The following is a 16,172-nucleotide window of genomic DNA, read 5'->3' as shown; positions in this document are numbered from 1 at the left end:
ACGAACACAACAATCGAGGACGGCTTTGCAATGAAAAATACAGCTATACTGGAGCTGAAAAAAAGAAGAAAAAAACGTGCTCAGGATGAGACTCGAGTACACGCACACTCTCCCAGCAGGTGAAATGCACATTTTTGTGAAAAATTCGTGTCGCCGACTGACCAGTAATTTCGCCTGACGCGTGATTGTAAATGTACAAACAACATGCAACGCCGTAGTAAAAACTATCGTAACTCGTGAATTCCGTGTTGTTGACTGAAGGCAAGCAGTACTTCGTTTACACGCTGACAACGACGAACGAATTGATTAGATATGTCACCTGCAGTTACACAACAATCCCGTATGGCAGCGTGCATGCCAAGACAATCAGGGAGTAAGTATTATGCTCTTGTAAAACCTGTCAAGGCAACGACTCGGATATGGCGACCACTACAATCAGGGCCAAGGAATGCTATTTCTAGTCTAGTGACCCTGGATAAGGAGACCACCTGGTAACAGAGACCACATGTTGAAGGTTCCTTGAGCGGTCTTTTTCGACAGGCTTCACTGCTCTCCCTGTTTAAAATCACTAGTAATTTCGTTGGTCACACATCACTCACGTGCACTGTTTTCCCAACAGATATCACAACCCTTGCAGCTATGCACAGAGAGAGACATTCAGGTAATCCGTACTGCGCTGATGTGCCAGCTAACCACATCTAGCCAACGCTGCTGCACTTGTAGGTCCATTCTGTTGTATCCCTTTTAGGAGATAAATTTAAAACCTGAAAATGTGGGTAAATGAGAACCATGCATTTGAATGGCAACAATACATTTGAATAGAGTCCACCATTATTATTTATTATTATTATTTTGCTTGTTCGCGTTGGCATCAACCTGCATAAAGCAGGTATATAGCCTTCGCTTAAGCTGCCAAAAAAAGAAAGCTCATCCTAAGCGAGAGGGCTAGAGGGAAATATAACGATAACGAGATACAGAATACAAAGAAATCCAATGAGTTCAACGTACAATTCAAAACAAGAAAGAAAGGGAAGAAAAACAGAGCCGAATCTACCGATTGATCCATCAATCGACAAAGGGGACTAATCCGTTAGTGTTGCAAAGTAGAAGCTGATTATAGTTGCAGATCTCCAGGCCAGGGCCAGCATATTGCCGATTCTGGATAGGTCTCCGCAGCATTTGATGTGGTAATTATCATAATGTTTGATAAAATTGTTAGAGTATCTAGTATCTAGAGTACCGAGTCTCTAGTATCTAGAGTATCTAGTGTAATTGTATCCGTTATTATTGTTAAGGGTATCTAGTGTAATTGTATCCGTTATTATTGTTAAGGGTATCTAGTGTAATTGTATAACTTCAGCCATTACACACAGCACACATTAGATCCTTCCACTTTCGACGATCCTGGGCGAGCTGCCTCAGTGCAACTAGATCCTCGTGTGATGTGAGGGAGTTTGTGGATCTGGAATTTTTCAGGTCGTTGTTGATGGATCGCGGGAGTGTTGTTCTCGGGCGGCCTCGGAACCCTGAGCTTCCTGGCTGAAAGTATGCCGACATAGCCTGCTGGACCGGGGATGAGGTGTCTAGTCGAAGCATGTGGCCAAACATTCTCCACCTAGCAGACTGGATGATTCTGCTGAGTGGCTTGGAGCCAGTGCGCTTGTACAGTGCTTCATTGCGTATTATACGGGGATATTTGACCCCTATGACTGCTCGTAACTGCTGGCGGTGGAACGAGTCAAGTTTCTTTTCTTGAGTCTCTGTCAGGCTCCATGTGCCGCAGTTATAAAGAAGTATTGGGAGAATAAAGCTGCCGTATAACCTAATCCGAAGGGGTTCACGGGCATGGTTACCTCTTAGCCATATCACCCACAGCTGATGTAAGGCGCATGTTGCTAGACGTTTTCTCCGACTGATATCTTCCTCCACTCCAAGCATCGATCCTAGTTTGACCGTGTTCCGCCATCGCTCGTCTACTCTGTCCTTTTCTCTTTTAATTGTAGTATATTCGGTTTTGGCTTCATTCATTTTTAGATTGTATTCCGCTAACGAGGATGATAGTATGGGTTGATTGTCATGCAAATATTGTAGGCTGGTGCTGATGAAGTCTACGTCATCCGCATACGCTGTTTCATTGGGCAATTGAAGCTGAATATCCAATGCTGGTCGCGGTGAGAGTCGCTCTCGAATCAACCTCAATGCAGCCTCGAGGTAGACAGTAAACAGGACTGGCGATAGAGAATCACCTTGTGGGGTTCCATTGTGTGTGACTAATGGTTGGCTGAGAATGTTATTCAGCTTTACTTTTATTGTGGTGTCTGTCAGAAGGCACTGGATGATGTGCAGCTCATCATGATCAATGACTGTTGACAGTATATCGATCAGCCTGACCCTTGATATAGTGTCAAATGCCTTTGACATATCAATGCCTAAGATTGAGATCTCCGACGCCGACCATACCCGCATTTGAATGACAACCATGCATTTGAGAGGGAACCATGCATTTGAATGGAGTCCATACATCTGAATGGGAACCATACATTGGAATGGCGTGCATACATTTGAATGGGAACCATACATTTGACCAGCGTACACACATTTGAACGGTGTACACACATTTGAATGGGAACCATACATTTGAATGGCATGCATACATTTGAACAGTGTGCATACATTTGAATGGAAACCATACATTTAGATGGTGTCCATACATTTGAATGGTGTCCATACATTTGAATGGTGTCCATACATTTGAATGGTGTCCATACATTTGAATGGTGTCCATACATTTGAATGGTGTGCATACAATCAGATAGGGCCCATATAATGCATACAGAATCAAAATGGCAGCCAAACCTGAAAATTTTGGGCATAGGTCCGTTGCTTTTTGTGTATATTTTAGGAATTTGAAGTTTCTTAGTTATAATAATATTACATCATTTATGCCCCCAATTATGATCTGATTTTCAAAGACTGAGTTTAAAAGTTTCCCTCCCCATTGACAGGTGTTCCGTTCCATTTTTCGGGTCAGCAATGAGACAAGGACATGGGTGTGCAGCCAATTGAAGAAACTCTGGAAAGCCAAAATTCCATGCAATGGAAAGGATCAAAGATTATAGGCTCAACTCCTGATCCATGCTCATTGCTGATTTATTGGGAATGTTGAAATAATAAAAGGAGGGAAGCTGCTGGCGACTCCATGACGTGGCCTTCATCGACGTTCCAAGCGGCGTGTCAATAACCTGTACATGTGGGCTAATACATCTACGAATTAGTGAACAGCAATTTTAGTTGTACAATTTTGATGTCACATGTGGAGTGTGCTGCGGCAATGAACACATCTATCTGTGAAAGGCGCATCCCACGGCTGCGTGTATGCCATCACAACAAATCCCAGGCGTGGTCAAATCTCCATCGGCAAGAGCCATGCAAGGAGACTAGGGACATGAGGACAGGAGAGGTTGCTGTGGATAAAGGCCTTCTAAGATGCGTACGCTCCCTAGAATGGGTCTCTCAAATAGTATTTAAATTGCTTTCTTTGAGAACTCAGTGGAGGCTTCACACTATTGAGAAGCATGCATTTGGCAAGTGCTAGTAGTTCCCTGTTCACTCGGAATTATGGTATCGGAGTTCAGAGTGTCTATTCTAATTGTTACCTCCAGTCAGCGTACAGTTTACCCTTCTGGGATCCCAGACCTAGTGCTAACCGGGGTACAACGTGCAAGTTCATGCAATTAACTCCCAAGCCCGCACAAATGGGTACCAGAAAAATGCTTTACCTTTTTTAGAGCTGGAGATGAAGGCAACCTCCAAGCTGCATCCAACCCGGACGATGAGAGAGACAGCTTCTCATCAGTAGTAACAGTGCGACTGACATCTGCAGAGTAGAGAGGTTGACGGTGCCGGCGTCATTGTGACATGCAAGAGGTGATCAGTCATGTGATAGCTGGCGTTGAGAGCATCGGTATTGGCGTGATCTGGTCACACAGCTGTTGTGATTCGATAGTCAATGCCGGTAGTAGCAATTTACAGTAGCTATTTAGTATTTGCAGTTTTGGTAGTGTCACGTTTGGCTGATGCCGCCAGTAGCAAAGCATCCGGCATAGGTGATAGCGAAGTGGTCAGCATGTATCGCATCAAAGCGGCCGGCATCGATAGCAGCGTTATGGCTGGAAACTGGCATCGGTAGTAGCGAGGTGGCCAGCGTTAGTAGTAGCGAGGTGGCCGGCATCGGTAGTAGCGAGGTGGCCGGCATCGGTAGTAGCGAGGTGGCCGGCATCGGTAGTAGCGAGGTGGCCGGCATCGGTAGTAGCGAGGTGGCCGACATCGGTAGTACTGAGATGGCTTGCATCGGTAGTAGCGAGGTGGCCGACATCAGTAGTACTGAGATGGCTTGCATCGGTAGTAGTGATTGAAATGATGGTGGTTGTGATGATTTACCTGGGCAGGTATGGAGCAAACAGTAATGATTAGCACCAGGTACACGACAATTATGGTGATCACAGTTTTCAAACACATAAGAAATTTCTGGCAAGCACAGTAGAAGAGTAAGCGGCATGGTCTGAGATGTGGCCAAGGCATGTACCTCCCGTTGTACATGCAATCATCAGCCACAAACAAGTTGCAAAGCAGTCCAAACATTCACCGGCTACGGACAGGTGCATCAAATTGGTGCACATGTCGTGAATACAAAGGGATCAAGAATGACTGTGCAGCAACAAACAGCTGGAAAATGGCTGCAATTGGCATTGATTGCTCCATTTCAGAATTCATCCATTTTTGTATTAGCCACACATTCACCAACCCAACACACCTGCCAGTAGCAAGCAACCGCATGTAAACTCTGCTACTCATCAGTAACCTCAACACTCCATGTACAACTGAGCAACATATTCAAACCACATACTCTGGCCATGTCCCTATCACCTACTCTGCAAGTCAGAAATGAATAATTGCAGCATGCAGAAATCAAATTGTGTAACGTACCAAACAAATGGCTTATACTTAGCCATGCTGTGAAGAATCTTGGTCCATTGGCCTTGCAAGTCTAGCGGAGGAAAAATAGACAGCTTCACACAATGGATTAGAAGCATACACCCATGTGACAGCAGCCATCACCGGCTATTGTCACACGGGGAACTAGCAAGCCAAAACAGCAGAATGCATACCCTACCAATGTCTACATACGTACCACCCAAATATACGTTACCAGGGAGACGGGCATCAGCGAGGCTGCCGTGGAGTGCTTGAACCTACCTGAGAGGGAATGAATGAGCATGACACAATTGATTGGTTACATACACCCACACAACAGCAGCCTGTGACAGCCACTGTTGTATGGGGATAGTACAAGTAACGGACACGGTTACTAAACAACATGGTGTTGTACAATACACCAGGCATGCAGTACATAACTACATATTTACCAATGGTAGGCCCGATGACTTGACGCCGTAGCGCTGGTTGGTTGTAGGGCTGGTTGGTCGTAGCGCTGGGTGGATGTAGAAGAGATGACCTACAGGGCTCTTACCTGGCCTGATCTATGCCTAGCTAACCTAACTAAGAATGTGGATATATTAGAATTTGAGTGAGAGAAATGCAATAATGTGAAAATATGAGTTTAGTGTGGCATGAGGGTCGAATATTGTTTAGTGTTTGTTGTGGTTGATAGTCTGGTCGGCTCCAGCCACCAGTTGCCGCCTCTGCTTGGCTGGTCGCACTAATCATCAGCCGAGTGTGTGCTGCTCCACCTCGCTCCCCGCTGGCCACATTGTGTAGTACTCGCTGAGTGTGTAGTTGTGTACTGATCCCTGAGGTGTGTGTGGGAACAAACATGCAGGTGTGGAAATAGTAAGAATGATGTGGCTGTATAATAATGCTACATGTAACAGTACAATTCAATTCATCCACAAACAAATGAATTCATGAATAATTCTACCAAACGTGATCAGTGATCGTGCAAGATAGGTAATACAGTTCTATTAGGGCAGGAATATGGATACTGCAGACTACTAACTTACAGACTATATAGGGCGTGTGTTGTGATGGCATACATACAGGAAATACCTTGAATGCTATAAATAGCAAAATCAATGATCGATAGCCAACATGTTTTGTCGTGACGCTTTGTGGCCTTTTGCCGTACAAGCTTGACCAGCGGTCTTCCGCAAAACAGGCCAGGAAGGTGTTGAATAGAGGCAACTTGAATCGCACAAGATTTTTGATTTATTCACAGACTTACAGATTCCTTTTCCTGCAACCCCATTTTTGAGGCAAAGTTTGATCGAAGGCAGTCATGGAGTCGCCAGCAGCACCCCACCCCCTTTACCCTTTCGTAATGGTTGAAACCAGGGGAAATGGAACGGAACACCTGTCATTTTGTGGCAGCTACATTGCAGCAAGAGTCTTGCCGCAATGAAGTGCCCCCCCCCCAAAAAAAGGTTTTCCAGGAGCAAAATGTATCATAAGGGGAAGCATGGATGGCAGATGGCAAGCCTGGAGCAAACACACACACACACACGATAGGGAGACGCAACACACACACACACACACACACACACACAAGAGGGAGACACAACACACACATAATACTGTGCGCAGTTTGGAGCAAGTAACGATATTCTCAAAGAAATCGTAAAAGGTACCATCACAATAATTGTTATGATTGCCAGTCATGCTCACTCGTTCAAAACTATGCAGGGCAAATCCTTTCTATTGTCTCGTTCTCATACTGGTAGAAACCATGCAAACAACTGCACACACTTCACTGTAGGACTCGTGTAGCTCTTCTTGTTCACATTCAATGGAGGTTGGATAAAATCAGATAAAGGAGCAGGGTTTTTATTGTCGATATGATCCAACCGTAGTTGTCAGTCCAAAACCTAACTTTTTGAAAGTGCTTTCCAGCTTAATAAGCTTGGCTCTAATTGGACAGATTTCCAAAGCTCCAAAGGTCTTCAACTAATGTCGCGGACATTGAAATCCGGTCGGAAGCCAAGTGGCCCAGGGCCATGCAGCCGTGAGTACGAATACGATCAACACGTGCACTGTGCATGCAACGTGCTGTACGTACTGAGGTACTGAGGGCACTGCCGGACCCCGTGTCGTTCGACCGGATTTCCATGTTCACAGCAGTACGCGGATGATAGAATATACAATAGCCTACAGTTGCGAGTTTTGAAGGAGCCGAAATTGATACTTATCACGACAGGGGAACATATCCTATTTCCCACTCTCCACAGGTTGTCCCCGACAAACTCGACTGGGCACACACAAGAAACAGTGACACAGAACAACATGGTCCTTTGGGAAACCTATTCGAAGAGCTATAGTGCGGCACCTTGCTTATTTTTGCTCATTCGCAGTAGTTGCACTTAAAAGCGAAGACATTAGGACATGATTTACGACTCCTGGGTCAAATTGAATGCACTCCATTGAATGCACTCCACCAATAGCAAAGTACGATGTGGAGGGAACTAGCTAGGCCTCATGTCCCGTGCATATGTGGTTTTCTGTAATAGGAGTGGGTCCCCATCCAAGAGGGCCCAGATCAGTCACTGTCGGAGGAGGTGTCCCCTTACCGTGAAGGGAAACCACCACAAAGCGTGTACTCATGTATGGAGCCATAAACCTGGATTCAAGTGGATCCAGAAGTCAGCGTTATCACGCCTCCAGTGTTGTTGTGGTGCAGCACTTTCAAATCATATTTGTAAGCTGTTACAGTAGTAGCAAAAGTTTCCAGAAGTCACCTTGCCCGCAGTTTCAAATTTCCCATTCGGCATCGGTAACCACCGTTTCTCATCAGACAGCTTAGTTATAAATTTCGATCAATGTGAGCATGTTTACCTGCGAGAAAGAAGGTGGGCAGCAGCCACGTTTTTGATGAAGAAGCCTTGGTCCAGTGTACTTCTCAATGAGAACCGTTCCTAACTCGTAGCCTGTGCTTGTCCAGGTTTACTGGTGAACAGACTGACTAGCGGTGGACACTGCCATGGGTGTTCTCCAGTTGCTGGCGCATAGTGGAGAATGCATGTTGCCCGGACATCTGGGTGAGCATTGCTCAGTGGTTGCAAAACACAACAAAACAAAAGCAAACAAGTCGATGTGTAGGGTCTCCTATAGCTGTACCGTATAACCATAGTCTACCACAAGTGAATAGGAGAAGCATGGCATCCATGTGCTGTTGGACTCAGGCACATACGCAATATTGAATATCCTATCGGGTCTCGACAGTATTGCCCTCGCTGCCTGCGTACCGGGGATATCGCCGTAGAATGACTTGTCACGCTCATCCCGGAGAGACGCGTCCTGACGTGACACATCAACGAACTCAATGCTATCGTCGTTTACTAGCCATTCTGGCTGCCCAGGATCAATCGATCTAACTTGCAAACAACCTATTCAAGATTGACCCGTCTTTGACTTCACTGCCTTCACGATTGATCGCGGTCGCGTTTTCTTTGAATACCAGTAACTTTGACGTCACATTCTGATGAAAGTTGAAATCAGGTCCCAAGATGGCCCATATGTTGTAGTCTTTTGGACGCTGAGTCGACTGGTTTTGGTCCGAAAAGGCTGCGATGCAGCGTTCCTCCTTTATTCCCAATCGAACATGGTTGAACAAGCGGTCACGTGCTCCTGGGTGCCCAAATCACCTGGTCACCACGCCAGCAGGCGACAACTTTCACACCAAGGTTCAACTCGAGTGACAGGACTGCACCCAAAAAAGGTCAAACAGGCTAGTAAGTTGTACCCTGCAGGCACGGTGACCAGGTGACTGGCGTACGCAGGAGCACTTGACCGCTTGTTCAACCATGTTCGATTGGGAATAAAGGAGGAACGCTGCATCGCAGCCTTTTCAGACCAAAACCAGTCGACTCAGCGTCCAAAAGACTACAACATATGGGCCAATCGCGATCATCCGTGCTTTTATAAGAACGAAATGGCGCTTTTAGTGACATTTTGCATACAAATCCCCATCTAGTAGGGCGCAGTCACCCAGTTTCGGTGGAAGTGCGCGAGTTCGATTGGGATTCAAGTAGGAAGGGAGCGTCTCAGCTTCCTCGGACCACGACCATTCGACTCAGCACCCCGAAGACTACAACTGGTGAAATTTTAATTTTTGCCTTAACTTCCCCTTTAAGGCACCTCCTTCCCCATTTCCCCTTTCAAAACCTGACTTTTCCATAGTTGGTGACCAGTTTAAAGGGGAAATTAAGGCAAAAATTAAAATTTCACCAGTTGTAGTCTTCGGGGTGCTGAGTCGAATGGTCGTGGTCCGAGGAAGCTGAGACGCTCCCTTCCTACTTGAATCCCAATCGAACTCGCGCACTTCCACCGAAACTGGGTGACTGCGCCCTACTAGATGGGGTTTTGTATGCAAAATGTCACTAAAAGCGCCATTTCGTTCTTTTAAAAGCATGGATGACCGCGATTGGCCCATATGTTGTAGTCTTTCGGACGCTGAGTCGATTGGTTTTGATCTGAAAAGGCTGCGATGCAGCGTTCCTCCTTTATTGCCAATCGAACATGGTTGAACAAGCGGTCATGTGCTCCTGCGTACGCCAGTCACCTGGTCACCGTGCCTGCAGGGTACAACTTACTAGCCTGTTTGACCTTTTTTGGGTGCAGTCCTGTCACTCGAGTTGAACCTTGGTGTGAAAGTTGTCGCCTGCTGGCGTGGTGACCAGGTGATTTGGGCACCCAGGAGCACGTGACCGCTTGTTCAACCATGTTCGATTGGGAATAAAGGAGGAACGCTGCATCGCAGCCTTTTCGGACCAAAACCAGTCGACTCAGCGTCCAAAAGACTACAACATATGGGCCAATCGTGGTCATCCGTGCTTTTATAAGAACGAAATGGCGCTTTTAGTGACATTTTGCATACAAATCCCCATCTAGTAGGGCGCAGTCACCCAGTTTCGGTGGAAGTGCGCGAGTTCGATTGGGATTCAAGTAGGAAGGGAGCGTCTCAGCTTTCTCGGACCAAGACCATTGGACTCAGCACCCCGAAGACTACAACTGGTGAAATTTTAATTTTTGCCTTAACCCTTTGTGGACGGACTGTACGAGTTTCGATCTAATAAGATCGAAACTTCGTAACTCCATCGTTTCTTGAGCAAATTCCACAATCGAAGGGTCTACGTGGTAGCGGGAACTCCAAGCTGTGCAATGCAACAATCGCTGAAGAGTTACAATGTCGGACGCCAGAGATATTGCACGCCGTATTCTTACCTCGGCAAATTCAAATTTTTGATCGATCATTTCGCCATTTTGGGGGAAAATCCCTTTTCGTGTGCTCTTTGAGCGACTGAGCACATGATAATGACGTAGCCGGCTGAAGTTTGAATCGTCTCAAACAGATTTGAGCGTTCTGCGATGAAGGAGAGTGGAATGGCGTTGATGGGACGAATTTGCTTGCATATCAGGCTTGGAGACGACTTTGCTGTGTTACCGCGCCTGATTTGTGGCGGCCGGATAATGGAGATTGGTACCTTGACGTAGCTCTCGCCAAGAGCTTTCCAATGAGCCCTTGATTGTGAAAATCAAGTGAAGGACACCAAAGTTATGACATGGAAAAGTTGAAAATTGTACTGACATTTTGTAATTCTGGTGCATACTGTGCTAGTAATCCGTCCATAAAGGGTTAACTTCCCCTATAATGGATACCAGCCACAGATCTCAAACTAGACCTCGCCTAAATGAACCAGTTATTTTCAGCAGGGTTCTAGCCAAAGAAGGGTAGCTCACTCCGAGTGGTGGGGGAGGGTACTAAACTTAATGCTAGGAAATGAACTGGGCTAACATTACTCTGCTGCACATCAGCCAAAACCGGTGTCAAGGTTGCAACGTTTTCTTCAAGAATCAACAAAATAACGCAACCCTTTGCAAAACCCTACCTTCCATCAATTATTGCTCACCTAAAAGTTGAATTGCTTTCCTGCATTCCCAGGGGGGGATAACAAAGAACACTTTTATGTCACCCTTTGGTTGTAAGCGATGTCCGGCGCTTCTCCATAGCGACCCTCACAGGGACTAACCAACGTAACTGTTCTGTAGCAATCACCACAGTGAACCACAGTGAACCGGTGGTCAAGCTAGTTGCAGGACCGTGCAAGGCACCTGAGTGGCGAACAATGCACACAGAATCCACTCACCTGCGCGTCCAGAGCTATCCCACTTCTCAACATCAAGTCTCAGTTGCCAGCATCACAGCAGCCCATCAACCACGAGATGATTGATGACAGCCTCTCTTCAGTTAAACAAAGTGAAACGGAAAAAGGAAAGAGAAAGGCAGCAAATTTGTCACGTGAAACCTATCAGCAACAACAACCCACGAATCCATGGAGAAAAATACTGAGAATGGTGAGGTTCTGCTATACATGAAAACGTAGAGAAATCACGTTGCGAGCAGGTGTCTGGGTTAGAGACTACGGTTTCGCGTGTTTTGGGTCAGATTTCTACACAGAGTTGAGGTTCTCTACGCTGTGGCTCCCGCAAAGAAAATGCGTACGCATCTGCTGGGTCTCACTTAACCCTTTACCGTTTGTACGTACAAATTTCGACCGCTTGCGGTCGATGACTTCTATGCGCACAGCGCTGGACTGGTTCACCGCAGAGAGCTGGGATTTTCCCTACTGGTAGCCAAGATGTACGCGCAGAGGATGCCGACAATTTTTTTGTGTGATGCAATATAAAAAATCGCGAAAATCGCGACTTGAAAAATGCGCTTTGGGAAAAGTGCGTACCCTGCGACTTTTGGTATTGCCTGCAGATTATTTCGACTTTTGCTTGAGCTGGCCTCACGACTGTCTGCCCTGCTGGGCAAGCCATGGACGCGGAGCAAGCTCTTTCGCTTCTGGAGACCCTTCCTGACGACTCTGTCGCTGCCTCATCCAGCGAAGATGAGTTTGTGGAGCCAGACAATCCTGTTGAAAATATTTATTCTGACGACGACCGCGACGATGACATGGCGAGTGAAAGCAGCGCCAGTGAGAGTGACATGGATGTCACAGACGACGACAGTGTTGCTGAGATGAGTGCCACTATTGGTGGAAGGGGACGTGGCAGAGAGAGAGGATTCGGCCGTGGAATAGGCCGTCGTCACGGTAGAGGTCGTGGTGCACAGGTACTATGTACAGCCAGCGGTGCAACCTGCACTAGTCGATATTTGCAATACTTGGGACAATGCTGACACCGCTGTGACTGGTAACACTCCTGCATTCCACCCAGAGAACGAACCTGGTATCCACTTACCTGAGGGAGCCACTCCAGTGCAAGGATCTGATTTATTGCATATTGCAACAGTTTGCCCGATCGGGAATAAATCCAAATAATTATTAGTGCTAAATGAGCCCCAGCCAGCAGAAACCTGAACATGTGTAATTTTTTCAAAAATTATTTTTTCGCTCGAAATTGATTCTACACTATTAATCATTCAAGTTATCAAGTTTGGTGACAATCTGATAAGCGAAAGCATGGAAAATAGAGTTTGAAGTCACACAGGTCAAGATTCGGTACAGTCGGCGCAGCATCCATGCCTAGTGACCCCATGCAAGTTGATCCTACAGTTTCTGATTGTGATGTGGAACAGGTACATGTAAGTAAATAGAATGGAAGTCAGGCTTGCCCTCTTGGTGCTGCAGGCATGAGTAGTTCAGAAGTGTGACGATATTCCGTATACACCACTACCTTCTTTACAACACCAGACTCCAGAGTGCAAAACGATGATTGGTAGCTGGCCTTCCAAATTGTGTTCAGGGACCTCTGTGCTGGCAGTTTGAGCGTTGTCCCGAAGCTTGCCATACTGATAGATGTACTGACCAATACCACTGACATCCACTTCCTTGCACACTTTCACTCAGACCATGATTTCAGCATAATTGTATTTCAATGATATGAGCGAATACTCGCGTTTTGTAGCACGTGAAGATGTTGCCCCCAAGCGTTCAGCCGGTTTGACTTTTTAGGAATCCCCCTTTCTCAGCACAGGCAGCAGCCAGCTTGGCGTCGTCCGACAAGGCAGAGTACTGATAATACTACGCTCTGTTTTGCGTCGTGAGAAGCCCTCCATCAGTGTCTGCAACATCATTGTTGTTGATGTAGAAATACGGATCGCTCAGCGGGTCGACATTCAGCTTCTCCTCGCAGTCGCTATTACTCCAGCACCGACTAGCGTTGCCACCAGTATCCAGTGTCGATTTTATGAGGACTCTTCGTTGCTATGAATATGAGACTCGCCACTGCTGGACAAACTCAGCGAGATCGCCACCAAAGAAATAATTCCGATCGCGAACAAACTTTCAGCGCCGCTTCGTACAGGGAGTCTCACGCTGACAACTCTGGACCTAAGTCCTTGTCGCGACACCTGTCGCCATCGCTGTGTCTAAACTCAACCTCCGTTTGACGAGCACTCACCTAGCGCTAAAATCAATTGACCAGACTCATTTGAAGACATTTGAAACTCCTTTGACAACGAAGACACCCACTCGATCGAAAAAGAATCTTCAAAAGCCAGCTCACTGCGCGTCCCAAACTTTGACGTCACATTTTGATGATTGATATCAAGTACACAAGTGCTGGTTTTCGCTGGCCGGGGCTCAAATAGTGAAATCTGTGTTCGTTTTCTGGACTTCAAAGTTGTTGCATCGCATTCCTGAGGGTTTTTACTTTCAGAATCACCCCATTTTGTACATAATAAAAGTAAAAAATAAAAAAGTTACGGCATGAACAATGACGGTCGGTTTATGCTGTACAAATACCTGAAACGGTAAAGGGTTAAATGCAGGCAGAAACCTGCCAAATTTGGAAGGGGAAATTCCCAGTGAACGTAGAGCAGAATTGGTTCCCTTTGCGTTATGGAACACTCTTCGTGTTCCCAGGATTCTTCTCGTCACATTCCCGTAACGTAGAGCAGAACATCGCTAATGCCAAGAGTCCATAATCCCCCCAAGTGTGCAGCTGGGATGGGGCTGTGGGACGGCGTAATCCATGATGTACGTCATTTTTTGGGTCGGACTTGCGTCACTCCGTCGACGCAGTCCACCACAAACACACTTCCCATACTCATATCACACTATGACGTGCAACACGGATTTCGCCGCCCCAGGTCTGATCAGTGACGTTGCGCACTCTGGGGGATTATGGACTCTTGCTAATGTGCATAATGAGGTCTTCACGTAGGTTTCTGGCAAGACAAGGAAATTGCAACGGCAACAACGTAAAAATGCCATAAAAGGAAACAGCAACATCGGTGAAGTCACAGTCCAAAAGTTGATGGACAACAAATTGCTTACCTGTCGGATGGGCAGAGCAGTGCCATGAGTACATAACCCCCAAGAGTGTGCAACTCAACTATGGGTGCCGTCCCGACAGAATTTCAAGTTGACGTCATTTTTATGATGCAAAGCCCATCTGATGCTGAACAAATTATTGCAAAGAAAACGTGTGATACTTGACACCCGTACACATGTTGTAAATCACTGGTGCAAGGAGCATTGCATCATAAATAATGACGTCAACTTGAAATTCTGTCAGGACAACAGGATATGTGGGAGTTGCACACTCTTGGGGGGTTATGTACTCTTGGCGGTGCCTGTAGAGTTCCTGGATGAAGATTTCCCATTCTTCAAGGCAGGCTCCCGAGTACAAGGCTTGAAGCAACCCTCACTCCAGACTGTCAGTGGGTGATTGGAATCCAGTGGTCTAGCGTACACACCCGGGTAAGAGCAGCGGAATGGAATGCTGTCAGGTTGAAGACGATTGAGTAGTCTCCTTGAATGTTCCTGGAATCCATCCGTACGTTGCTCAGCAATCACATAGGCACATACACAAGAAATGCCCTCCATTACATCATGACTTGGGAAAGCAGGCATAGGTAAACGTGTGAAGCCAGATGAGAGCGCCAGGAGGGGGGGGGGGGGTGTTTGACCTCAGATCAGTGGGGTTCTGTTGCTGGTAGCGTAGTGCCAGGAGAATATGCCAGCCCTTTAAGTGCTCATGACAGCACAACCATGTCATATTGACGGCTACTCGACTTGGGAAGTGACCTCAACATTATCGCATATAAAGTCTGACACCCACCAACGGGAGAGTACACGGTATGCAACAACCAAGAAAACCAAACATTGTCCACAATTCCCAACACCATTTTTGTCTAGGGCAGCCCCTTGCGGTGGGGTAGGAGTGCAAGCGCGACAGTGCTTACGAAGCATTCTTACGCTGCCCTGGGAACATAAGTTACATGACGATGTGGTCAAGCGTCCGCAGGGGGACCGACAACACACACATCGGCAACACGAACACAAATGGCTGCACCCCCACTACACCTCTCTGAAGGGGTTACGCATGGGTAGATGCTGGCGAGTAGTGGCACTAGTTATAGGATGATTCGATATAGAAATCCAAAATCTAAACCAGCTAGGGTGTTAGCTACTGAATAATTACGAAACCGTAACAGTTACCCTTCAAACGTGGAATTCCGATGATTGCAAACAAAAGCCATGCTAAATGCGCTCAGAATATTGGACGGATGTCACACCGAAACCTTCACACTGCCCGTTGTTGCTAAGATTCAACTGGTTAGAAGTTTAGCAGGCTGTTAGTCTTCACCAAAGAATAATAGAGAAGAAACTCATAAAATCATAATAGGCAGCATGGGACCTCGGTGCAAATTATCCAATATCCATCAACTGTGTTAGCCGTCTCGTAATAATAATTATTATAATGCTCTTTACCAGAGGTTGAAGTACTACATGTACTAACAGGATTTGGAAGTAGGAATATTTTCCGGAGGCGGAATTTCGAAGTGCACCCTATCGCCAGCATCATAAAATCTACATATCCGTCACAGGGGCCCCATGAGCTGAGCCTCTACCTGGCTCAAGACGACATTACTTTGTTGTACTTACAGCTACAGCTGCCATTTTGGCAGTGCAGCCTGGTAAGCACAACGTTCGAACAGACCTACATGTTACCCATGACAATCTAGTACATGTATCACGGTCAAGCTGCAAAGCGTCGCTCCACAGGTGGACGCGTTCCAACGCATTACAATTATCATAATGTGGGTTGTGGCTAGCGACCACAACACGTGTACAGTGTAGGTCCACACGCTTGGACAGACATGTACATTGCACTCGTACAACACTGTCTTCTGACCAACAGGAATGTCG

This window comes from Sycon ciliatum, chromosome 4 (assembly GCF_964019385.1).
Source record: "Sycon ciliatum chromosome 4, ocSycCili1.1, whole genome shotgun sequence".
Lineage (NCBI taxonomy): Eukaryota > Metazoa > Porifera > Calcarea > Leucosolenida > Sycettidae > Sycon > Sycon ciliatum.
The sequence above is the reverse complement of the archived record's forward strand: the minus strand, read 5'-3'. Positions refer to the sequence as shown.